The sequence below is a fragment of the Tenrec ecaudatus genome, chromosome 9 (assembly GCF_050624435.1).
Source record: "Tenrec ecaudatus isolate mTenEca1 chromosome 9, mTenEca1.hap1, whole genome shotgun sequence".
NCBI lineage: Eukaryota > Metazoa > Chordata > Mammalia > Afrosoricida > Tenrecidae > Tenrec > Tenrec ecaudatus.
Window position 1 is genome coordinate 7,943,196 of NC_134538.1, and position 25,997 is coordinate 7,969,192.

General features: G+C 41.4%; 1 non-coding gene and 1 pseudogene across 1 annotated transcript; one reads left to right on the top strand and one right to left on the bottom strand.

The window, feature by feature from the left end:
- Nucleotides 1–3,539: 3,539 nt before the first annotated feature.
- On the bottom strand, nucleotides 3,540–3,680 carry LOC142457457 (U4 spliceosomal RNA). Its single transcript, XR_012786190.1, has one exon. It is a non-coding gene; the product is annotated as a U4 spliceosomal RNA (small nuclear RNA).
- Nucleotides 3,681–19,067: 15,387 nt separating this feature from the next.
- Nucleotides 19,068–19,196, top strand: LOC142457396 (U1 spliceosomal RNA; annotated as a pseudogene).
- Nucleotides 19,197–25,997: the final 6,801 nt, after the last annotated feature.

Sequence of the window (25,997 nt, forward strand, 5' to 3'; positions counted from 1 at the left end):
AGGAGGCTCCTTTGTTCTCTACACACTCCTAGTGACCAGAAGTGTGGTCAACCCCAAGCCTTAGCCACCTAACAGCCAGTGACAGCCACCCCATTGGGCAACCTCTGCTCTGCCAGAGGTCAGAACTTCACCCATGTGGATCAGGCACTGGATACATCACCTCTGTACCTGGAAGCACTATCATGACCCATCATCAAACTAGTAGACTGTGCAGTGCCTGGACAGACAGTAATTCCTTCCATAACCAGTCAGCCTTCCCCAGCTGCCTTCTGCACCTGAAAACAATTCTTCGAAGAATGAGCACCCTCTCAGCCACCAGGCGACCGCCATGCATCTGTTCCAGATCAGATGCCCTGACCCCAACAACATATGGATTGACAGGGACTCTGCTTACGATTGGTGTCCCACGGCTCTGATCCTACTTTGTGAGCTCCTTAGCTGTTAGAGGGTGCCCACTGGGTGTGCTGACACACATCATTTATCCTTTCTTTCCCTTTGTTCATTTGTTTATCCTTTTCTTTACCTTCCCTTGTTTTTACACTTTCTTCCCCTGCTTTCTTTATTTTATTTCCTTCTATTTGTCTATTGTTTTATCCCACCCCTTCTTCCTTTTATTTTCTGTTAGTATTTTCTCGACTCTTCTCCTTCCCTTATTGTATTCTCTCTTCTCAAACTTTAGCTTTTCTTGGGGTGTGCTTCTTTCTTTTGGGGTGCGCTTCGTTCTTTGGGGGTGCGCTTCGTTCTTTGGGGGTGCGCTTCGTTCTTTGGGGGTGCGCTTCTTTCTTTTGGGGTGTGCTTCTTTCTTTGGGGGTGTGCTTCTTTCTTCTGGGGTGTGCTTCTTTCTTCGGGGGTGTGCTTCTTTCTTCTGGGGTGCGCTTCTTTCTTTTGGGGTGCGCTTCTTTCTTTTGGGGTGCGCTTCTTTCTTTTGGGGTGCGCTTCTTTCTTTGGGGGTGTGCTTCTTTCTTCTGGGGTGCGCTTCTTTCTTCGGGGGTGCGCTTCTTTCTTTTGGGGTGCGCTTCTTTCTTTTGGGGTGTGCTTCTTTCTTTGGGGGTGCGCTTCTTTCTTTTGGGGTGCGCTTCTTTCTTTTGGGGTGTGCTTCTTTCTTCTGGGGTGCGCTTCTTTCTTTGGGGGTGCGCTTCTTTCTTTTGGGGTGCGCTTCTTTCTTTGGGGGTGCGCTTCTTTCTTTGGGGGTGCGCTTCTTTCTTTTGGGGTGCGCTTCTTTCTTTGGGGGTGTGCTTCTTTCTTCTGGGGTGCGCTTCTTTCTTCTGGGGTGCGCTTCTTTCTTTTGGGGTGTGCTTCTTTCTTTGGGGGTGCGCTTCTTTCTTCTGGGGTGCGCTTCTTTCTTTGGGGGTGCGCTTCTTTCTTTTGGGGTGCGCTTCTTTCTTTGGGGGTGCGCTTCTTTCTTTGGGGGTGTGCTTCTTTCTTTTGGGGTGTGCTTCTTTCTTTTGGGGTGCGCTTCTTTCTTTTGGGGTATTACATTCCTTTTGTGCTGCTGTTTGCCTGCTTTGCTCTACGTGATGTATTCTTATTCTTTAAAATATTATTTCTTATTTGGCTCTTGGTTGTGTTTGATTTTTCCCGTGGTCTTGTTGGTTTGGTCGTACCGTGGTAGTTACATAATCTGGTGTCCATTTGAGACTATTAAGAGAGAAAGGGTGGAGGTTAGCCTGTCAATCAGGTCTCAGCGTGATGACCTCATTTGGAGGTGCTAAGGAGCTAAAGAGCTTGCTGGAGGTGGGACACACACACTCTCTGCAAGACATTCCTGTTGACAAGCCACATGGACCTATGCTGGTGGCAGCCAGAGACTCACAGCTGGAGGAGCCACGTGGACCCACCACCACTAAGATGCTTCCACCACCAGCGGATCCACCGGACTTTCAACTCACTGGCCTGTGATCGTCCTGCACTCAGCATCATTGCATGTGTTGCGTAAGTCTGAAGAGGAATTTACAGACTGGTGCTGTACATAGGGGCTAATATCGGACGTATGGACTTGATCTGGATGGGGCTGGGATGTTTTCTTAATGTACAATTACTCTTTATAGAAAGCTCTTTCTTACACACATACAAGGGCCTATGGATTTGTTTCTCTAGTCAGTCTAGACTAGCACACTTACCTAATGGGAGACTGTTTCAATGTGTAGTGGGTACCACACCTGTGCCTCCTAGAGCTATACCTAATTAGTGGGGGCCTACTTCCCAGCTGATCATTGATACATAACTAAAAACACCAGCCAAATATTCCCTCAAATGTGCTGTACAAACAGCAAACAGAGAACTGAGCATACACTCGCATTCTCTTTTGCACCTACTAGGAGAAAATTGTGAGTTACTAAGGTATTTTGAACAAACAACCTAATTACTTAACTATAAACACAATGCCACCGCAGTGTCTTGGAGGCAACAGACACTTTCTGTTCACATGAAGAAACTTGTTAGAATGGCTCAAACAATTGACAAATAAACAGAGCTAGAAAACCTGTCATAGGGAAACAAGACATCCAAGCTACCCAAAATAGTAATTTGAATATATATATATATATATATATATATATATATATATATATATATATATATATATATATATATATATATTCCTTAACAGATGGAGGAAAGCAAACGAACAAACAAAAAACCCTTCAGGAGAATGGAGACTTCATTTAAAAAAATGATAACATCAGACATACAAAATAAGTTTAAAAATCAGAAACCATACAAAAACAGCCAGCAGAAATCCAGAAAATTAATATTAAGTAAGTCAGAAATCGATAATACATTGAAAGAACAAATGAGGACTGAATCAATGGAAAGCCAAATTATTAGTGAGCTTGAAGACAAATCTCTCCATCCTGACCTGCAAGAGGGAAAACAACAACCAATTCCAAGGAAGACTAAGAATTATGTAGGACACCATCAAGGGGAATAATCACTTGCATATGATTAGAATTTCAGAACAAGGATAAATAACAAAAAGCATAGAGAAAATTGTCCAAGAGTTGCTGGGAAAATAACTTCCATAACATTATGAAGATGAAAAGATATCCATTCAAAAACCAAAGTAGACCCCCTAAAGAAAACCACCAGACAAAACTAACAAATAATCTTAAGAACAACTTGAGCCAAGCAAAAAGTTAACTACCAAGGAAAAATAATAACACCAAACTCTGATTTCTCAGAGAAACAATGCAGACAATAAGATAACATATGATACTCTGAAAGAAAAAAAGATTGCCGATCAAGAATCATTTATGCAGCAATATTGTCCTTCAAAGACAATGGTGAAATTAGGATGTTTCCAGATTATCAGGGGTTAAAGACACATATGTAAATATCAGACCGATCTTACATGAAATACTAAGAAGAATTCTTTGGACAACGAACCAATTAAAAATGATGAAAAAACTAAGATTAGCATATATCACAATACCATCTAGAAGTCAATTTAGATGCAAAAATAACCAAAGTAAAATAAGTTTATAAGACTGAAAATGCAGATCCAGAGACAGAACTTTGTTTTGTTTTTGTTTTTTATTCAGTCTCCGTGGAGACCGTCAAAAATTGCCAATGCCGACTATATTTCAAGTCGTCACGGCGGGGTATTGGGAAAAGTTTTCAATTAGCAATAATCGCGCCTCGGGTAAACCTCATTGGCTACGATATTGCCACTGCGCAAAGCTTAGAGACAGAACTTTGTAATGAAGAAAATTATAAAACAAGTTAAATAAATAGATTACTTGTAGAATTTTCAAATGGAGAGGAAGTCAATTAGACTTCATGATAAGACAGATCATTTTAATCTTGGAAGAACTTAATAAAATAAACATTACCCTCAAAGAAAAAATCTTCTCAAAAGAAAAAGGAGTAATATCTTGTTTAGTTAATACTAAAGTGACAGCAGTGAAAGAAATGAGAAGAAAACCCACATACAAAAAAAAAAAAAAACCTCAGCTCAGAAAATGATCTGGCATAAAGAAGCCAACAGCACCAAACACAAACAAAGAACGATTACAATAGATTTGTACACATCAATACTTACAGTAAATGTAAATGAATTAAATGCATCAGGCAAGCGTAGAAGAATGGGTAAGCAAACAGAAACCACCAGTATGCCATCTTATAAAAGCACATTGTAGACTCAAAAACAGGGACTAAAATCAAAGAATAGAAAGACCATATCAAGCTAATTATAATAATAAGAGCAGGAGTGGCAACAGTAATCCAGGACTAAATAGACTTCAAGGCAGAATCCCTTGTAAGGGATAGAGAAGGGTGCTACATAATGATTAAAGGGACAATGGAGCGGGGAGGGAGGGGAAAAAAAAAAGAGGACCTGATGCAAAGGGCTTAAGTGGAGAGCAAATGCTTTGAGAATGATTGGGGCGGGGAATGTATGGATGTGCTTTATAGAATTGATGTATGTATATGTGTGGATTGTGATAAGAGTTGTATGAGCCCCCAATAAAATGTAAAAAAAGAAAAGAAAAAATATAAAGGGACAATTGAACAAGCAAATATAACCATAATAAATATATAAACCATAAAAACAAAACCATAATAAACATAACTATATACACAATGAAAGATCCTCAAAAGGTGTTCATCTAACATTTATTAAAATGAAGAGAGAAAAAGACAACACTACAAAAATAGTAGGAGACTTTAATATATCACACTCGATGAAAGACAGAACAACTAGAAAGAGACTCAACAAAGTCACAGAACTAAACAATATATTCATCCAGCTTGGCCTCATAGTTGTATACAGAGCAATCCACCCACCAACACAGTATATATTATTTTACTGTGCATATGGAACCATATGTTAGGCCACAGCACAATCGTCAATTAGTTGGAAAACACAAATGTTACAAAGCATCCTTTCTGAAAACAATACCATAAAATTATAAATCATCAGTGGAAAGAGTAAGGGGTAAAACAATAAATATATGAAAACTGAGCAACACCTTATTTAAAATTGCTGAGTAATAAGAGAAATCAAAAAAATTGATGTCTTGAATCAAATGAAAATAAAAATACAGTAAACAGAAACCTTTGGGACACCAAAAAAAAATAAGTTAAGAGGGAAAATTACAGCAAATAATGCACATATCAAAAAAGAAGAAAGAACCAAAATGAACACCTTAATGAAGCAGCTCTATTAGAAAAAGTGCAGCAAAATAAAACTACAGTCACCAGGAATAATAATAATAAAGATCAGAGCAGAAGAAAATGAAACAGAAAACACAATAGAAGGAATCTGCAATACAGAAAGTTGGTTCTTTGAAAGGATTATAAAAACAAAAAGATAACCCACTGACAAGTCGAACAAAGTAAAGAAAGACACAAGTAACATGAATAAGCAATGAAATGGGTTATATCACAACTTAAGCAATGGAAATAAAAGAGAGAAGAGTGTACACTATGAAGACCTGTACTCTAACATATGTGAAAACCTACAGGACATGGACACATTTCTAGAAACATGCTATCTATCTAAACTAACAGACTGAAGTAGAAAACATGACTCATACATAACTCAGAAAAATAGACTCATAAAAGAAATCGCACCCACCCCCAACCCACCCCGCCAAAAGTCCAGTCCCACACAGGACATGAGTGAATTCTACCAAACATTCAGAAAAAAACAAAAAACAAAACCTGACACCAATTTTTCACATGCTATTCCAGAGTATGTAAAAGTGTAGAAAACTCCTAAATTCATTTCATAAAGCCAGCACAATCCTGACACTAAAACCAGGGAGAGATACCACTTACAAAAGGCCATTGTCCCTCATAAACATGGATGCAAAAAGCAAAATCTCAACAAAATTCTAGCTAATATAATATATTATATATACATACATACATACACACATCATGGACAATTGGATTCATATAAAGTATGCAACAATGGTACAACACATTAAAAAAGCCAATATAATCTATGACGTGAATAGAACCACACGATCATATCAATCAACATCATAGTGCATGAATTTCCTAGACATAGCTATAAACAAGAAAAGGAAATTAAAGACATTCAAATCGAAAAGTAAGTAAAACTCTATTTGGAGATGATACAATTTCTTTTTCCCATTTTTTTGGGGCCTCATACAACTCTTATCACAATCCATACACCCATCCATTGTGTGAAGCACATTTATACATTTGTTGCCATCATCATTTTCAAAACACTTTCCTTTTACTTGAGTCCTTGGTATCAGCTCCTCATTTTTTCTCCTCCCTCCCCCACCCTTTCTCCTTCATGAACCCTTGATAATTTATAAATTATTATTATTTTTTCATGTCTCGCACTGACCGATGTCTCCCTTTACCCCTTTGTCCGTTGTCCATCCCCTGTGAGAGGGTTATAGGTAGGTCATTGTGATCGGTTCCCCCTTTCTACCCCCACCTTCCCCTTACCCTCCTGGTACGGCTACTGTCAATATTGGTCCCCAGGGGTTAATCTCTCCTGGATTCCCTGTGTTTCCAACTCTTATCTGTACCTGTGAACATGCCCTGGTCTAGACGGATTTGTAAGGTAGAATTAGGGTCATGACAGTAGGAGAGAGGAAGCATTAAAGAACTAGAGGAGTGTTGTGTGTCTCATCAGTGCTATACTGAACCCTGATTTTTTACACAGAAAATCTCAAAGACTTGGTAAGAAAACGTTTGGAACTAATTGAAACATTAACCAACGTGACAGAGTACATGATCAACATACAAAAATTCTATTGGGTTCCTTAACGCTAACCAAAAAAACTATGAAAATGAAATCAGGAAGACAGTATCACTTAAAAAAACATCCAAAAGATAAAATACTTGGGGGAAAAAATCTAACCAGAAAAAGAGGAAAATATTTGTACAAAGAAAACCTCACAATATCCCTATAACGCCAAGTGCGATGTTTTCGTAACATTTAATTAAATGTATATATTAATATATATATTAACTATGAATTTAAAGAATAAAAACAAAATTTTTTTCCTGAAATTAAAAATTCAGGCGTTCTAGGGATAACGTCCCTATGTACCACAGAATGAAATATCACCCGGATTGTGCCACGGATATCAGCCTAACACTGTCAGCTACTGAAAATGTCATGAGTAACAGCAGAACAATGTTCGACATAGTGTCAGAAGACGAGCCCCTCAGGTCAGAGTGCATTCAAAATATTGCTGAGGAAGAGCTGTCTCCTCCAAAGAGACTGGGCTATAATGACGTGGGTGTGTTGGATTGGGGAATGGAACGCGAGCTCACCTTGGGCACGGAAGAATTACGACCAGTTGAGATGCAAAAATGGCAAAAGGAGTTTATTTTTCTAGCTCGAGCTAGGGCTTCCCTCCCTCTACTGCCCAGCGCAGCGGGGACCCAGCATCCAAAGGGAATCAGCCCCAAGTTCTTTTTCTTCAGGCTTTTATAGGGTTGGGGGCAAGGGGCAGTGCAGGGTTATTATTCTTTAAATTTATTGGAGAATATTTCTGGTGCCAGTCTTGTCCAGCAGTGACTGGCCAGTAGGGTCGCATGTGTCCGATTGGTCTGCTGATGGTGGGTGGTCGCCTGTTGGACATTGTGTCCATTGGTCAGCTTGGGTCAGGCTACATCAGGCAGTGGTTTACGTCTGTTCCAGGAACCTGAAACGGAACCTTAGGCCCTTTCCGAGAAACCAAAACTTCGGCCCACCTCACACTCTGGTTTTCCACAGCCTATTTTAGCCCTGACCCAGGTGAACTACATTTGTGCCCCACAGATAGAGTAAAGCTTTCAGAAGTCAAGCCTTTGGGACCTGCATTTCCCAATGGGCTCTGACTCAAAATACTGTCTATAAATAATTGTAACTTGCAATGTATGAAGTATGAATCTAGGAAAACTGGAAGTCGTCAAAAAATCAAATGGAATGCACAAAGACTGATATCCTAGGCATTGGTGAGCCGAAATGGGCTGGTTTGGGCTATTCTGAATCAGGCATTCACATGGCTTTACTGTGCCAGGCATGACAGATTCAAGAGGAAGGACATTGAAGTCATCATTAAAAAAGACATCTCAAGATGAATCTTGAAGTATAGTGTTGTCTGTTATAGGATAATATCTGAAAGGATATCCAGCATACAAAGAAATCCAGTCAATACAACTATTATTCAAATTTATGCACCAGCCATAAGCTAATGACAAAACTGAAGAATTTTACCAACGTCTTCATTGTAAGATTGATCAAATGTACAATCAATATGCATTGACAATGATCGGTGATTGCAATGGGAAAGTTGGAAACAAAGAAGGGGGAACAATAATTGGAACTATGTTCTTGGTGACGGAAACAAAGCTGGAGACCGCATCGCAGAATTTTGCAAGGGGAACAACTTCTTCATGGCAAATATCTTTTTCAGCAACACAAAGGGGGACTACCAAAAAGGTTTTCGTACATAGAAGACTATATCATTTTTGTGGACCAGATTTAACATGGTGAAAATGGCAACGCTACCTGAATCGCTCTAAATTCATAATGTAATTCTGACGCAGCTTCCAACATCATCCTTCAAAGAGATGAAAAATCAGAACTTTTCCATGCACAGAATGGGAATCTAAATAAGCAAAGCTCTGCTAGAGAAGAACAAAGCATGTGGTCTTTCACTTCCTGATCTGAACGCCTGCTACACAGCCACAGTTGTGAGAACAGTTTGGTACTGGTGCAATGAGGGAATGGAACAGAACTGAAAACCCAGAAGGCAATCCAGCCATATGCAGACAGCCAATCCTTGACGAAGGACTGGAACACAGAAGATGAGGAAGAGAGAGTCTCTTTAACAAATGATGCCGGTAAAACTGGATAGTCAATTGCCAAGGAAGGAAATAGGACCCATATCTCACACCTTATAAAAAAAATGAACTCAAGATGGATCAAAGATTGACATGTAAAACCTAGCTGAGGTGATCTGATTCAGAAAAGATTTGCAAAAACCCATTAATGGTCACTGAGTTAAAATGGACTCAATGGTGCGTGCGAGCGTGCACACACACACACACACACACACACACATCACCTCACCCCAGTACTAATAGTAAAATTATATATAGGCAAGGATGTTGTGTTAGGCCGTGGGGATTAGAGAAACAAATCCAGTGACACACATCTATGTGCAAGAAAGAGCTTTATTTAAAGAAGTAGATATCTATCAGGAAAACATCCCAGCCCAGTCCAACTCAAGTTCCTATGTCTAAGACGAGTCTATGAGTCCCTCTTCAGACTCACGGAGCCACCTGCAACGATGCAGACTGCAGGAACATCACCGGCTGATGGCTGCCAAGTCCCATGGATCCAATGGTGGTGGACTCATCTCCAGAGCTCTCACAGGTCTCAGCGTGGCTTGTCAACAGGAAGATGAAGGCTAAGATAGAGGGGGAGATTCCCAGGACCCTTCTTATGGGAAGGTCACACCCACAAAGAGGCACCATCAGGCTGTGGCCTGATTGACAGGCTAGACTCCACCTCCGACACTTTTATATCTTCAAGTTGACGTGAAATTATATAACTCCCACAGATGGAGAGAGACTGGAGTACTCATACACTGCTGGTGAGACTATAAAACAGAGCATCCAACATGAGAAAGGTATGGCACTTCCTCAAAAATTTTGAGCTAGAAATGGCACATGACCTAGGAATCCCACTACTTGGTGTATATATATCCCAGAAAACCAGGGCCTTGGGCATGAATAGCAGCCCTATTTACAATGGGGAAAAAAAAAAGAGGAAATATCGTAAATGACCAGTAGTGGGAGAATGGATAAATAAACTTTGATAAGTACACATGGTGGAATGTTACACGATGTTAAAATTTTGCTTTTGCTCCTGAAGGTAGAAGATAAGATTGAAACGTCAAGGCCAAGGAGGAAGGAAGACCCTTAAGGAGATGGATTGACACAGTGGCTGCCACCATGAACACAAACATACAATTGTGATGATGGCACTGTGCTGGCAGTGTTTCTTTCTGCTGAACACAGTCTGCTCAACATCGCCTAATAAACATAACAACTGAGACAGGAGGGGGGGTGTTGTGTAAAAGAGAAGAAAGGGACAGAGAAACATAGAAATGTTTCCTGCTAGCAGTGACACACGATTTGGGCTGGGGTATTGGAATTTATTATGCCCCCAATTGGCACATTTGTTTGCTTCTCCTTCGATCATGGAAATTAAAGAACCCAGAGTAGGTATTTTGCCAGGAGGGTAAGATGAAAAGGCCCCAAGAAAGGTTGGCATTATGAATCCCAACTGTTTTGGAGAGACAAGGCAGAAGCAGATGAGGGTGCTGCTAGGCATGGGGAAATGGTTAGGTCAAGTGAATGCTGTCTGAACAAAGTTGGAAAATCAATATGCTGACCTGAAGGGAATGGGTCACTGGGTCTGGAGTTCATTTCTGGCAACATCAAGGTGAACTGGCATAGCAGAGTTCAGAAAGGCGATGTGCTGCATTCTACTATTATGCACTTAGCACCTGGGGTCTTCGAAGCCTGTGAATGCTGTCTTAGGTGCGATTTTTGGTCTCTCCTCATCGGGAGCAAAGAAGAATGAAGGGACCATTTTGAAAGGGATCACAAGGGTACCGGATGGAGCAAGGGGGATGGAGAGGGATTGTGGAATGAAACGCCAAATCACACAAACAAAATCATCCAGACTTCCTGGTCAGATAGAGATTGGTGATACTCCTGAGACGATATCCATTACAGACCCTCTTTTCTGAAACTGAGCTCACTCCAGGATCTCACATTTCACTCAGATTATTAATAGAGAGGTCTACACAGTTGACAGTAACACTAGGGGGGTACACACTCAAAATCATCAATCACTGGAGATCATATTTGCCCAAAAGTTTAGCAGGCAGGAGGGGATAAGAAAACAGGAAGAATCAAACTGGGAAATGCAGGGAAAAGTGAGATAAATAATACTATATGGTGGAAATTGCAAGTAATACCATGAAAAAAATATGTATGAATTTTTAAAAGGAAAATTGACTTAGCCTTTAAACCCCCACCCATCTCACCAAAAGTAATGAAAAAAGTAATATGTTGTCCATAACAAGTGACAAATGGGGTAGAAGACAGGATTGTGATCGGTTTGTTCTTCTGGAAGTCCATGGTCCTGTCAATATTCCTAAAATGCATCCATTCTTTACCAGCTCTCCTTAGACACTGACAACTTTCACATGCATATCAGGCAACTGAAAATACCAGGGCTTCGGTCAAGTGCACCTCACCCCTCAAAGTGATGTCTTTGCTCTTCAAAACTTTTCCGAGGTCTCGTGCAGCGGATTTCTCCCATGCAATGCATCATTTGATGTCCCGACTGCTGCTCCCATGAGCGTTGACAAGATTAAATCCTTGACCACTTCAATCTTTTTTTTCCATCTCTCATAATGCTGTCTATTGCTCCAGTTGTGAAGATTTTGGTTTTCTTCACAGCGAGTTGTAATCTGTATTGAGGGCTGCAAGTTTTTATCTTCATCAGCAGTTGCTTCAAGTCCTCCTCACTTTCAGCAAGAGATGCTGTGTCATCTGAATATCCCAGGTTGTTAATTCCTCTAATCCCCATGCTATTTTTTACTTCAAATAATCCAGTTTCTCTGATTATTTGCTAATCATATGATAATGATACATATTGAATAGAGATGGTGAAAAAGATAACCCAATGCACACTTTTTGTGATTTTAAACTGCGCTGCATCCCCTCGTCCTGTCCAAACAATGGCACCTTGATTCATGTACAGCTTCTATGCCAGCACAGAGATGTGTTCTGGACTTCACATTCTTCTTAATGTTATCTATAGTTTGTCATGACCCATACAGTCAAATGCCTTGGCAGAGTCAATCAAACACAAGTAAACCTTTTCTGGTATGCCCTGCTTCAACCAAGATTCATCAGACATCAGCTATGACATCCCTTGTTCCATCTTCTTTTCTGAATCTGACTTCCGTTTCTGGGGACTCCCTGTCAACGTACTGCTGCAGCTGTTATTGAATGATCTTAAGCACATCTCAAAACATGAAGAAACAGCTCTAAACATCTGTCAATGATCAGAATTTGTGGAGGAAAGGGAGGAGTGGATACCATGGGCTGAAATAGAAAGGAAATGTTTAGAAAATGACGGTGGCAACATATGTACAAATATGCTTGAAACACTTGATGTATGGAATGTTATAAGAGCTCTAAGAGACCCCAGTAAAATGATTTTTAAAAAACAGAGCTTGAGATGTACAAGTATGAATGTGGGAAAATTAGAAGTCATCAAAAATGAAATGGAGTGCAAAAACACTGGTATCCTAGATGTGAGTAAGCTGAAATGGACCAGTACTGGTCATCTTTAATCAGACAATCATTTATTTGCTATGCTGGAAACAACAAAGTCAAGATGCATGGCATTGCATTCATCCTCAAAAAGGACATTTCAAGATCTATCTTGAAGTATAATTCTGCCTGTGATAGGATATCTATGTATTTATAAGGAAACCCAGTTAATATACTTATTATTCAAATTTATACATCAAACAACCAAATTGGTGAGGAAGAAATTGAAGAATTCTATCAATTTCTCCAGTCAGAAATTGATCGAACATTGCAATTTTTGTATTAAAATAATAATTTTCGGTGATTGGAATGCAAAAGTTGGAAACAAAGAGGAAGGAAAGTAGTTGGAAAACACAGCTTTGATGATAGAAATTAAGCTTGAGATCACATGGTAAAATTTTGCAAGACCAATGACTTTTTCATTGTAAATGCTTTGTTCAACAATACTGATTACTGTACACATGGACCTTGCCAGACTGAATACACTGGAATAAAATTGACTACATTTGTAGGAAGAGATGATGATAAAAATGAATATTGGCAGCCAAAAGGAGGCCATGGGCTGATTGTGGAATTGGCCATCTATTACACATATGTAAAGTTCATCACTGTGTAGTCTGGGTAAACTAGGGAGACAATTCCACAGAAACTCATATATGTGTAAGAGATTTTTATATATAGGGTAAGTGTACATTAAGAAAGCATTCCCAAACCAGTGCTGTCCAAGCCCATAAGTCCAACATTAGCCCATATGTCTGACACCGACCTACAAAGTCCTCCTCCATCTCACCAAACACATGCCATTTATCTCTCCGCCCTTCAATTAACCCTACATGTGTTTATCGGCCAGGTTGGCACAATAAACCTTAATTCTCTCAGTCCCCATTAATAAAAACTCAGTGACCCTAAAGCAATGACTCCCTTTTCCTTCCTACTGCTTAACTCTGTTGTTGTTAGGTGCCATCGAGCCATGTCTCACCCACAGTGACACTATGCACAACAAAAGGAAGCACTACCTAGTCCTGAACCCAATGATGCAGCCCTGTGCCAATCATCTCATTGAAGATCTTCCTCTCTTTTGCCCGCCCTCCACTTGGCCAAACATGATGTCCTTCTTCAGGGATTGGTCCCTCTTGACACTATGTCCAAAGTATGTAAGAAGGACGTCTTCCCATCCTTGCCTCTAAACAGCTCTCTGGCCTTACTTCTTCCAATACACACCTAGTTGTCCTTTCAGCAGGCCATGGTACTTTCAATATTTTTCCCCAGTGCCATGATTCAAATGCAACTGTTCTTCTATGGTCTTCCTTAGTCAACGTCCAACGTCCACATGCAAAAGATGCAATGGAGAATACCTTGGCTTGGGTCAGGCACACCTTAGTCCTCAAAGAAACATCCTTGCTCTTCAGTACTCTAAAGCAGTCTTGTGCAACAGATTGACCTAGTGAAATACAGCCTTTGGGGTCTTCACTGCAGTGTCCCTGAGCATTCATGGTGGATCCAAGTAAGGCAAAATCCTCGACAACTTCAACCTTTTCTCCATCGATCATGATGGTATCTACTGGTCCAGTTGTGAGGATTTTGGCCTTCCTTACATTGAGTTGTCATCCATAGTGAAGGCTGCGATCCTTGATCTTTATCAGCAAGTGCTTCAAGTCTTCCTTCTTTTCAGAAAGCAAAGTTGTGTCATGTACACGAAGCAGGTTGCTAGTAAGCCTTCCTCCAATCCTGATACCACACTCTTCTTTATATAACCTAGCTCCTCTGAGGATTTGCTCAGCATATCGATTAAGCACATATGGTGAACAGATACACCCCTGATGCTCACCTTTCCTGATTTTAAACCATGTAGCATTTGCTCGTTCTGTTTTCACAACTGCCTCTTGGTCCATGCACAAATGCTGAACGAGTACAAGAAAGTGTCCGGGAATTTCCATTCTTCTCAAGTTATCCACAGTTTATTATGGTCCACACAGTCTAATGCCTTTGTGCGGTCAATGAAACACAAGTAAACAACTGTCTGGTAGTTTCTGCTTTGAGCAAAGATCCATCACACATCGGCGCTTGTTTCAACTAGTCTTCTGAAACCAGTCTGAACCTCTGACAGCTCCCTGTCAATGTGCTGCTGCAACATTGGATGATCTTAAATAAAATTTTACTTGTGTGCAATATCAGTGACATTGTTCTATAGCTTGAGCATTCTGTTGGTTCCCTTTCTTAGGAATGGGCACAAATATAGCTCTCTTCCAATCAGTTCACCAGGTAACTGTCTTCCAAATTTCCTGGCGTGAATGAGCGAGTGCTTCCAATGCTGCTTCAGATTTCTGAAACATTTCAATGTGTATTCCAGCAATTCTTGAAGCCTAGTTTTTGGCGGATGCACTCAGTGCTGTTTGAACTCCTTCCTTCGGCATCATTGGTCTTGCTCATATGCTACCTCCTGAATTGATGGACTGCCGACTAGTTCTTTCTGGTGCAGTGGCCCTGGGCATTCTCTCCCTCTTCTCTTGATGCTTCCTGCATCAGTCAATATTTTGACCATGGAATCTTTCACTAACTCTAGTAACCACAAAGGAACTTTGACCTCATAGACTTCTCTGTTCTATAGATTTCACATCATTGGAACGATATGGATTTTGTTATTTTATGACTTGCTTAGCTCTACGTTTTGGCTATTGTGAATTGTGTTGCAATGAGTATTCTAAACAAGTAAGTATTTGTATTCCTTCTTTCCGTTCTTTTGGGGGTTGGGAACACTAAATCATGTGGTAGTTCTGTCTTACTTGTTGAGGAGCACTAAACTTTTCATAGTGGCTGTACTTTTTCACATTCCATCAATAATGGGTGAAGTTTCTAATTTTTCCACATCTTTTCCAATACCTGTTATTTTCCATTAATTTTTAAAATCATAACCATTCCAAGTAAGGTTTTTACTTGCATTTTCTTAATGGCATTGAAATATACATCCAAACCAAAGACAACATTTAAAAAAACCCAATTCACTGCCATATTGCGTTGATTCTCACTCTCAGCAACTTTATCAGACAGAGTAGAACTGCCCCACAGGCTCCTGAGACTGTCACTCTTTACAGGAATAGAAAGTCTCATCTTTTCCCCATGGAGCGACTCAAGGGTTTGAACTTCCAACCTTGCAGTTAGCAGCCCATTGCATAACCCACTATGCAACCAGAAAAATACAAATGAAAACCCAATTAGAGTGATCTGATTACAAATTAGAAAGTAACAGGTGTCCTTAATGATGTTGAAAAGAACACTGATGTTTGCAGTGATTTAAGCATTGGGATTCGAGCTGCAAGGTCAGCACTTCAAATTTTTAAATATATTTAAACCATTGAAATGTATGATATGTAAATTAATGTCACTAAAACTTTCAAAAAACAAAAATTTTTAAATGTTTTGATACAGTGAAAATTTTTTTTACAAAGTTTCAAGAACCTAAGGAACACTCCTGCACTGTCCTGTATGGTTTCTACGTGTAGGAGTCAACTTGATGGCAGTGAGTTTGGTATTTTTTAATAACACTGAGTGCTTTTTTAGGTGCTTGTTGGCCATTTCTACATACTCTTTGGTGAAATGTCCATTCAGAGCCTTTGCTCATTTTTCGGTTAGGTTGTTTTTGTTGTTGTTGTTGTAATCATTAGCTCGTAACTGCTGCACTAGGCTCTTAACTTGCATGCCCACGCCTTATCAGTTGCCAAATCCCAGAGGCCATATGTATGGTTTCCACTCTATCTGTGGAACCCCAAAGGTGGCATCTTTGCCATTTCCCCCCAAAATATCAAATGAAAGATGTAAAGGAATCTTTCACCGCCCCTACAGCGACAACTTCACTGGGGAAAAGAACTGAGCTGGTAGTCATCCGAGTTGTCCCTCATTAGCCATATCATTTTGAAATATTGAAATTTTAATTGCTAAATATTTTAATTACTGTTGGTAAATAGCCAGTGTTCCTAGCTCCCCAATGCCCTTACTCGGATGGCTTAGTACTTAGACCAGACTCATTGATAACTATTTTGAATATCATCTCTAAAAAGGAGCAGGGAAAACTTCATTCTCTTAGGAGTAGACAAGAACAATAGTCATTTTCTATAGTATTATTAAGACGAATTGTGTGAAAGCATTGAACATAAGGCCTGGCACATAGCAGGTGTTCACTGAACATTAGCTGAATTATAATTTCAGCCAAGTTGCTGGAAACTTCCCTGGGGGACAGTTTAGAGACCAGAAAGTCCCCTAGTTTGGTAGAACTGGTATTCATATTCTTTTAGAAGGCAATAGTAGAGCAATTTTCATTTAAATATCCAAAGTGGATATATGTATCAGATAGAGTTGGAATAGGGGCATTTGGATAAGTTAGCAAGGCAATTGCTGATAGGCAAAGGCCCAATGGAATGGAAAGAGATTTGTGCCAATGGTAGAAGCCAACTAATCTCATCATTGAGTCTTTCTGATGGGCAGATGTTAAACATTAACATTTACTGAGCACTTTATCCTTAGTGAATTCTCACACCCACTCCAGGAAAAGTGATATATTTCCAATTTTTGATGTTGGGAAATTTAAAAAGGGTTAAGTAATTTATCCAAGGTCATACAATCAGTAAGGCATTGAGACAGAAGTCCCACTCATTCTATCTGATTCCAAAGCACTTAGGCTGTCCACTCGCCCATGTACCTCGGAACTGGGGGAAATAAGCTTACCTAGATGTTCCCCTTTCATGCTGTGTTGATTTGCTTAAACAAACTCTTTATAAAGAAATATCTAAATCAATTGTCAAAATACTCACATATTTCAAATCAATGCGTTTGAATTGCAGGGCTGGCGAAAATATTGAAAGTATCACAGACTGTCTAAAGGACAAAAGTCTGTCTTAGAAGAAGTATGTCAGAGTGCTCCTTACAGGCAAGGATTAAGGACTTCATCTTCATACGTGGACATGTTGTCAGGAAAGACCAGTCCCTGGAGGACACCATGCCTGGTAAAGTGGAGGGGGCAGAACAAAAGAAGAAGGCTCTCAACATGATGGACGAACGTAGTGGCTGCAGCCTGGGCTCCAGCGTAAGGACAATTGTGAGGCTGGCACTGGACTGTGACCTGCTTTCTTCTCTTGTCCACAGGTTAACTATGATTTGGACTCGAACTGATGGCACCTAACAAGAACAACTACATTCAAATTAGCATTGAATATTTCCCTGGGGTTTCCATGCCCCAGTATCATTACGTGGCTGGCTCAACACGCAGAAATTTATTGTCTCACAGTTCTGCAGTCTAGACATCTGACTCTGAAATCTGTTGATTCCTTTTGAGAGATCATCTGTCCTATGCCTCTCTACTAGTTCCAGGAGATGTTCGGCAGTCCTTGGTATTTCTTATCACTCGGATATTTGATTCTATCTTCACCTTGCCATCTTCCCTCGGTATATCATGGTGTCCTCCTTCTTTATAAGGAACCATTCCTATTGGAGGAGGACCGAGTCACAGGTAAAGGAAACATGACATTCATAAATAATTTTGGTAGTCTCAATGAAATCCCAAATCAGTACGTTTTCACTAGAACCACCCCAAATCCAGAAAGCTCTGCACCATCTGTAAGAATGAGAAGAGTGAGCAATGCAATATGAAGAAAGAACACACATGAACACACCTACAACTGCTCAGAGAACTAAGAAGAGACCTGATGACTGGACCAGGTCATCCGAGGTCTCCCGCCACCTCATGTCTGTGCATTGCAGTTGAAGTCTTGGCTGGTTGTGAATTATACACTTTGTAACCTACAGACATCCTGGGTGAGTTGTAACTTTGGGGTGGGCAGGAATGGTGAGCAGGAAGCCTAATCACTGGATCAAAGCAGTGGGAATGGGAGTCGCCATGCCTGAGCTGTGCATGTTTCCAAGTGGAATCAAGACAGAGGAGGCGGCCAGTGTGTAGACACAGGAGGGGCTAGAGTTTATATTCGTTTTCTCACACAACATCTTGAAAGTCTGCCTTTTCTCATCTTTGTTCCCCACACTTGAATACCGCTTAGTGGTTTCAAAGTGCTGTTTCATTGATAACCCAAACCCAAACTTGCTGCCATGGAGTCAATGCTGACTCACGGTGACCCTCTGCGGGGTTCCGAGACTGCAATTGTTTACTGGAGTTAGAAAGCCCACCTTTCTCCCATGGAGCTGCTGGTGGTTTTGAACTACTGATCATGAGGATCCAGTATTACTCCCAGGCCACGTCTTTTTCTTTCTTTTTATTCATCAGTGAAGGTACCCTCAGAGAGATTAGAAAATGACAGGCCAGGGAGGAGGACCGGGGTCTCCTGACCCAGAGAAACTGCGTGATGTAAGAGAGAATGACATTTTGTGAGTTTGCTTCATTGAAGTTCAAACCCTGGTTTCTCTGGCATCCTTCTCCCTTGCGGGGAAATCTTTGGCAAGTTACTTAACCCTTGTGAGTCTCCATGTCTCCTTTCAGAAAATAAATATAATAGTATCTCCTTCAGAGTATGGTTGTGAGAATTAAATGTGTTCACGTTGTTGTTACATCCCATCAATCAAGTTGGCTCAGACTCATAGCACCTCAGATGGGTTAATAAACACATTGCGATCTAGTCAAGACTGATGCATACCCTGGCAGTGTAGTGGTTGCAAGGTGGGCTGCAGTCCTCAAGGTTGGTAGTTTGAAAGCACGAGCAGCAACTCAGGTAAGAGTTTAGCCCTGCATACTTACTTGGCAGGGGAGATACCATGATCACGAAGGTGGTTTTCCCAGGGCGAGGCTCACCCATTGCACTCCGGGTGTGCTGACCCCTGAGATTTCCCCAAATGTGGGAAACTCGCCCTGAAAAAAAAAAAGAGTTTAGCCCTGGAAACTCACAGGGGCCAGTTCTACACTGTCCTATAGGGTCACTATGAGTCCTATGGGTTAGTATGTATATGTTAAATAGCTTAATATGACATGTAGCATGCTTGATTTCCAACGAATCTTTTAATTCTTTTCTCAATAAACTCTATAGTACACTGTATTAGGTTTTAGTTTCAGCAATCTGTTCTTGGGGTAAAAAGGAAATTGTTTCCTCACACTGTCAGGCTAATGTCCTTCAGATTGTCTTTGTAAGGATAGCAATGTAAGTCAAGGCTGCCCCATTACAGGAAGGTCTGGGGGCAAATACACTCAAGGGCTGGCTACAAGACTCTTTGTCAGGTTAGACAAAGACTTCAGGTCTCTTGTTGTTAGTTGTCCCCGAGTTGGCATCAGCTCATGACAACATTACCTATAACATTCTGCCTGGGGTTGCTCTTTGCCCGTACTATGGAAGAACGACAGGGTCAGTCCTGAGACAAGTTGTGATTTTGTGAAAGATGCTGGAGAGCCACTTCCCTTCTGAACAGATCTCAGTTCGCCGCCTGCTCTAAAGCTCAGAGCAAACAGCTTTCAGCAACTGAGCTTCACATGCAACAAATGATACAAAACAAAACAAAAAACCAGACTCTATGAAGGGAAAAAAACAACAAACAAAAAGAACCCAAACAACGATTTATTGTGTTTGCCAATTTAATGGTTTAAATACTCCACTGCAGCCGATTTCAAGCTATCATAAGGTGATCCATCAAAAGTGGAGTTAGTAAAATATGCCTGAAATCAGCTCTCATGAGCAGCTACGAGCCATTATACCAGCCTCCCTGCTAGCGGTACTTGTGTTGTCTCATTTAATCCTATCAAAAGTCCTATCAGGCTGGAAAGGAAATTGACTTGCAAGGTCACAGCAGTTGTAAGTGGTGGAGTTTGGATTTGAATTCAGGTTTGCTGGATCCCAACATCACTCTTAAGTACTACTCTGTGCTAAGGCTCTCACTGTCTTCATTTCTACCCCTTCTCCTCAAACCCGAAAACTGTCGCATCGGTCATTTATTTGTCCACTCACTTTTTGCCCTTTCACCACCTCCTGCCCCAAACCAAACACATCCCAACCTTCACCTGTCCTCTTTCTCAGCTGAGAATTTAAGGTGTGTGTTGTAAGCTTCCTAGTATCGCTGACTCTTTCTTACCCTGATAGGGCTTTAGACTCTCCATTCTGCTTGTAACAGAGAGTGTATACAACGCTTAAACAATGTACTCCCCACACCCCACCCCTGCCTTTTAAAAAACGTTTCTGTTGTGAATTAGGTGGGATTTTACATATCAGATCAATTGTGTCTTTTACAACTTACAAAATGTATCCACCCTCCCAATAGTTGGCCTTGAGCCCTCCCTTTTTACACCCGTTTTATAAATCACCTTGCCTTTTGCCTAGTTAACCCCTGTCCACCCTCTACTCTATCACTTTTCTTTCCCTCCTTTCACTCCTAGTTACCAGTGAAGTCTATTTCTTTTTTCCCCAGCAGTTTTATTGGCACGTAATTTACACACCATACCATTCAATAGCTCAATTCTTTGATCACATCAAGGAGCACTGTACATGACCACATCAATGTTAAAGCGTCCCCACCCCACCTCAACCCCCCATGGTTAAGTCGCCATTAAAATGAGTTGTGTAATCCCAATCACTTCTAGTGCCCCCTCCCTCCTCCAGCTTGCATTATTTACTCCTGGAAATCCCCTTTCCCTCCCTATCTCCCACCCCCACGCCCGCATTCCATATAATCCCCTGTCTGTGATTCTCATTAGGCATCAACTCCTCCTGTCCGTCACAGCTGGGAAACCAATAGGCAGCAATACAAAAACAAACTCGCCCTCAGGTGGGAAAGATACTGGTGTGGATGCAGAGGTTATACATGCTACATAAGGGTAGCGCAAGGATTTATCCTCTTCTGTGTTCCGGAATAGTGTGAGCAGCTCTTCTCTGAGTGCGTGGCAGAACACCCCGGCAAAGGTATGACTTAGTCCTCTTGATAATGCCCCAGGTAATTCTTAGACGTTCTTCAGATTTCTTTATCTTTTAAAATTTTTTTCTCATTGATTGGGATTCAGAGATTTGTCGTCAAGATCACTGATTTTTCCTTCCAATCCTCCAATTCTACTGCTTTGATCTTTTAAAGTGTTGTCCAATTCTATTAGCATAGTTTTGGTCCTCTGGTTTCCTATTTGTTTCCCCCCATGATTTCTAATATTTCATTAATTTTTTTTTCTGTAGCTAATTCAAATGTTTTCTCCATCGGTTGAAAGCACAGGTACATTATTCTTCTGAATTCCTTTCCTAGTAGCTCCAATTCCTTTTCTTCTTCATGGCGATCCTCTGGTTCTGGGTATTGTTCACTTGTTTGTACCATTCTTCCTTGTTTTTGTGTGAACTGATATTGCCTGTTGGCTCTGCAATCTCATGATGCCACAGGTAGGGGTGGGAGGGTGGCTTGGCCATGTGGGATAGTTGGTTTTGTCACACCTGATAAAGGGATAATATAAATGAAAGCAAAAAATAACAATAAGCAATTTTAAAACCTGTGAGGAAAATAACCCAATGTAATAATAGTAAAGATAAAAATAAAGCGGGGGTGGGGGGCAAGGGGGCAGGGCGGATGCCCAGGCTGAAGTCAGTAACTGTTTCTTTATTTTCAGTCACCAGTATGTGCTTGAACAGTCCTGGTGGTGTGGTGGGTTACATGTTGGGTTGATAAGTGTAAGGTCAGTAGTTCAAAACCACCAGCCACTTCCCAGGAATAAAATGAGGCTTTCTATTCTTGTAAAGATTTGCAGCCTCAGAAATTCACAGGAGCAGATCCACTATGTCCTATGGGGTCGCTGTGAGTCAGAACTGACTCCATGGGTATGAGCTTGCGTCTGGGCGTATGAGTGTCCCCTTTGGCACACCATAGGAGTGACATCTGCATGTATACTTGCCATGGTTACAGTGGCCCTATGCTGGCCAGGTGGAGCCCAGGGGGGCACAGCCGCTGAATGTGTGTGTGCTGCTGCTTTGCTACTTTAAAGAATAGCCCCAAGCCAGCTCAGCGGATCGCAGAGCACACGAATCTGCAGGTTCCAGCAATGCTACCATTTAAAAGTCATTTACTGGATCACATTAGGGCCCAGAAAAATGGAGCACATGAATCTGTGTGCCTTGGCCGCCACGCCACTTTAAAGAGCAGCAGTAATCAGTTGCTATATTTCAATCCAGTCCCAGAGCCCATGAATCTGTGCCTCCTGGCTGTGCCACGGCTTTACAAAGTGTCTTGCAAAATAATAATTTATAAATTATCAAGGGTTCATGAGGGAGGAAGGGGGGGATGGAGCGGGAAAATGAGGAGCTGATGCCAGGGCTTAAGAGGAGAGCAAATGTTTTGAGAATGATGAGGTCAATAAAATAAAATGATTAAAAGAAAGAAAAGTTAAGTCTTGGCTGGATCTGTGGGGCCCATTCTGTGGAACCTGTCAATTCACATTCCTGGCTGTTTTGCTATTTTCAAAAGCAGTTCTATGCTGGGTCCTTTGGGCCTAGAGCCGTGGAACCTATACATTTGCCTGCTGTGGCACCTCGCGGCTTTGAAAGGCTCCAAAGTGGCACAGTGCTGAATATGGCTTTGAAGCCACTGCTGGGCCTGCAAATGAGGACCCACAATCTTCTCCATATGCCAGGGATACACAGGGAACTGAGACTGGTTCAGTCCCACCCGTGACATTCTCCTCCGCTGTTGGTATTCAGCTTAGATTCTTCCTCTCCTCCTTCTCCTTCATCTCCCTCACCTCCTCCTCCTCCTCCTCCTTTTTCTTCATCATCAACTTCTTCAAACAATTCAAGATTGCATTTTTTCCTCTGTATCTGCTTTATCCCATCTTTGCTCAAGGGACATTGTGTAGTCTGTCTGCTTAAGTCACCATCTTCACGGGAAGTTTCAGCACTGTATTGCGTAGTGAGCAATAACTGGATAATTTTTCAATCAGACATGGGATTTTAAAAGCACTTAGAAGACCAGAATCACTGGAGCTCATGATTCTCGGGAGCTTGGATGAGCATATAGAGGGTTTTCATGGAAGAATTGGGTACTTTTAATGGCCCTTACAACCTGTCATCTCGACTCTGGTTTTTCATGTTTTCATATGCACAGAAGCTGACAGGTCTGAGTTCACATTCGAGCAATGGCACTTGTTATTGCTGTTGTTAAGTACCATCAAGTTTGGTCCGACCCTTCACACAACAGAATAAAAGACGTCCTCGCAATTGTTCATGTGCCTGAGCCCATTATTGCAGTGACGGTCAGTCCAAGCCACGTAGGACCTGCCTCTTTTTCACTGCTCCTTACTTTACCCAACATGACGCCCTTCTCCAGGGACTTGTCTCTCCTGACAACATACCAAAAGTGTGTAAGGCGAAGTGTTGCCATCCATGGCTCTAAGGAGCACTCTGTCCATACTTCTTATGAGACAGATCGTTTTTTGTTTAGCAGTTAGTCCATGGTCCTTTCAAGATTCTCCACCAGGACCCCAACTCAAATACATTCATTCTTTTTGGTCTTCCTGATTCAAAGTGCGATTTCACATGCATATGAGGCCATTGAAAATGCCATGCCTTGGGTCAGGTGCACATTAGTCCTCAAAGTAACGTCCTTGCTTTTCAATACCCTAAAAAGGTCTTGTGCAGCAGATTCACCTAATGCAACTTGTCTTTGACCGCTTGACTGCTGCTTCCATGGGCGTTGATTGTGAATCCAAGAAAGGTAAAATCCTTGACAACTTCAACCTATTCTTCATGGATCATGATGTTAACTATTGGTGCAGTTATGAAGATTTGGGTCTTCTTGATATCTTGGTCTAATCCTTATTGTAAGCTGTGATCTGCCATCTTTATCAACAAGTCCTTCAATTCCTCACCACTTTCAGCAAGCAAGGCTGTGTCATCCACATATTGCAGGTTGTTGATAAGCCTTCCTCCTATCCTGATGCCACATTCTTCTTCATATAATCCAGTTTCTCTGATGATTTGCTCCGCATACAGATTGAATAAGTATGGTAGGAGGATACAACCCAGACACACACCTTTCTTGTTTTTAAACTATGCCGTTTTCCCTGGTTCCATCTGCCGACTTCCTCTTGATCCATGTACAAGTTCCACAGAGACACAAGGAAGCGTTCTGGAAGTCCTAGTCTTCTCAGGTTATCCAGTTTGTTACGATCCACGCCATCGAATGCCATGGTAAAGTTACTGAAACACAAGTAAACATCTTTCTGGTATTCTCTGCTTTGAGCCAAGATCCCGCTAGTATCAGCAATGATATCCCTTGTTCCATGTTCTCTTCCAAATCTGGCCTGCCCCTCTGGCAGGTCACTGTCAATGTAATGCTGCATGATCTTTAACAAAAATGTTGGATGATCTTTAACAAAACTTTACTTATGTGTGATATAAATGATACTTTCTATAGTTTTACGCATTCTATTGGGTCACCTTTCTTTGGAATGGGTACAACTATGGATCTCTTCATGTTCCTGGCACAGGCAAGTTAAGTGCTCCCAGTGCTTTCTCAGCTTGGTGAAACATTTCATTTGGTACTCCATCAATTCTTGGAGCCTTTGTTAAGGAGCCAGGGATTGTCCCTCTCCATGCCAAAGCCTCCCTCCCCCCTTACAGCAAGTTGGAAGCTGCTTAAGGCTCCAGGGCATGCGCACATTCAGGTCTTTGAGACAGGAAGCCAGTACACCTGGGTGGGACCCATCTAGACCAGGTGGGCTTAATTCAGCCAATGGGATCAACCAGTACCATGGACCCCACCTTTCAGCGGAGGGCCCTTCTTTTCCAGCTGCTCCTTAGACCAGGCTGGGTTTTCCCTGGCCTCAGGACACCAAGTGCAGGTGTGAAGTGCACTGAGGATGCCCGTGTAAAACCTGAAATGTCTATCCTTTCTCAAACTCACTTGGATCACCATCCAGGCTTCCTGTGAATTCCTTCCTCCTGAAGCCAAGGTCCAAGGTATTTCTCACTCAAGAAATCTAACACCTCCTTTTTGGCTAATGCTTTTGGTGCAACTTGAACTTCTTCCTTCAGGACTATTAGTTCTTGCTCATATGTTGTCTCCTGAAATGGTGGAATGTCAACTGGCTCTTTTTGAGAAAGTGACTGTGTATGCTTTCCATCTTCTTTGTTGTTTCCTGCATCATTCAGGACTTTGCCTATAGGATCGTTCAAGATTTCAACTCAAGACTTGAATTTTTTCTTGAGTTCTTTCATATATGTTGATATGCTTTAGGATCTGCTGACCATGTTCTTCCCTTTGGGTTTCCTAACTTTAGGTCTTTGCACATGTCACTATAATATTTAACTTTGTCTTCTCAAACTGCCCTTTGTAATTTTCTCCTTTTTTCCATTAAAAATCATTTTATTGGGGGCCCATACAACTCTGATCACAATCCATACATACCTCAATTGTGTAAAGCACATTTGTACATTCATTGGCCTCATCATTCTCAAAATATTTGCTCTCCACCTAAGCCCCTGGCATCAGCTCCTCATTTTCCCCCATCCCTCCCTGCTCCCCATCCCTCATGAACCCTTGATAATTTATAAATTATTATTTTGTCATATCTTACACTGTCCAACGTCTCCCTTCACCCACTTTTCTGTTGTCTGTCCCCTAGGAAGGAGGTTATATGTAGATCCCTGAAATCGGTTCCCCTTCTCTATCCCACCCTCCTGGTATCGCCACTCTCACCACTGGTCCTGAAG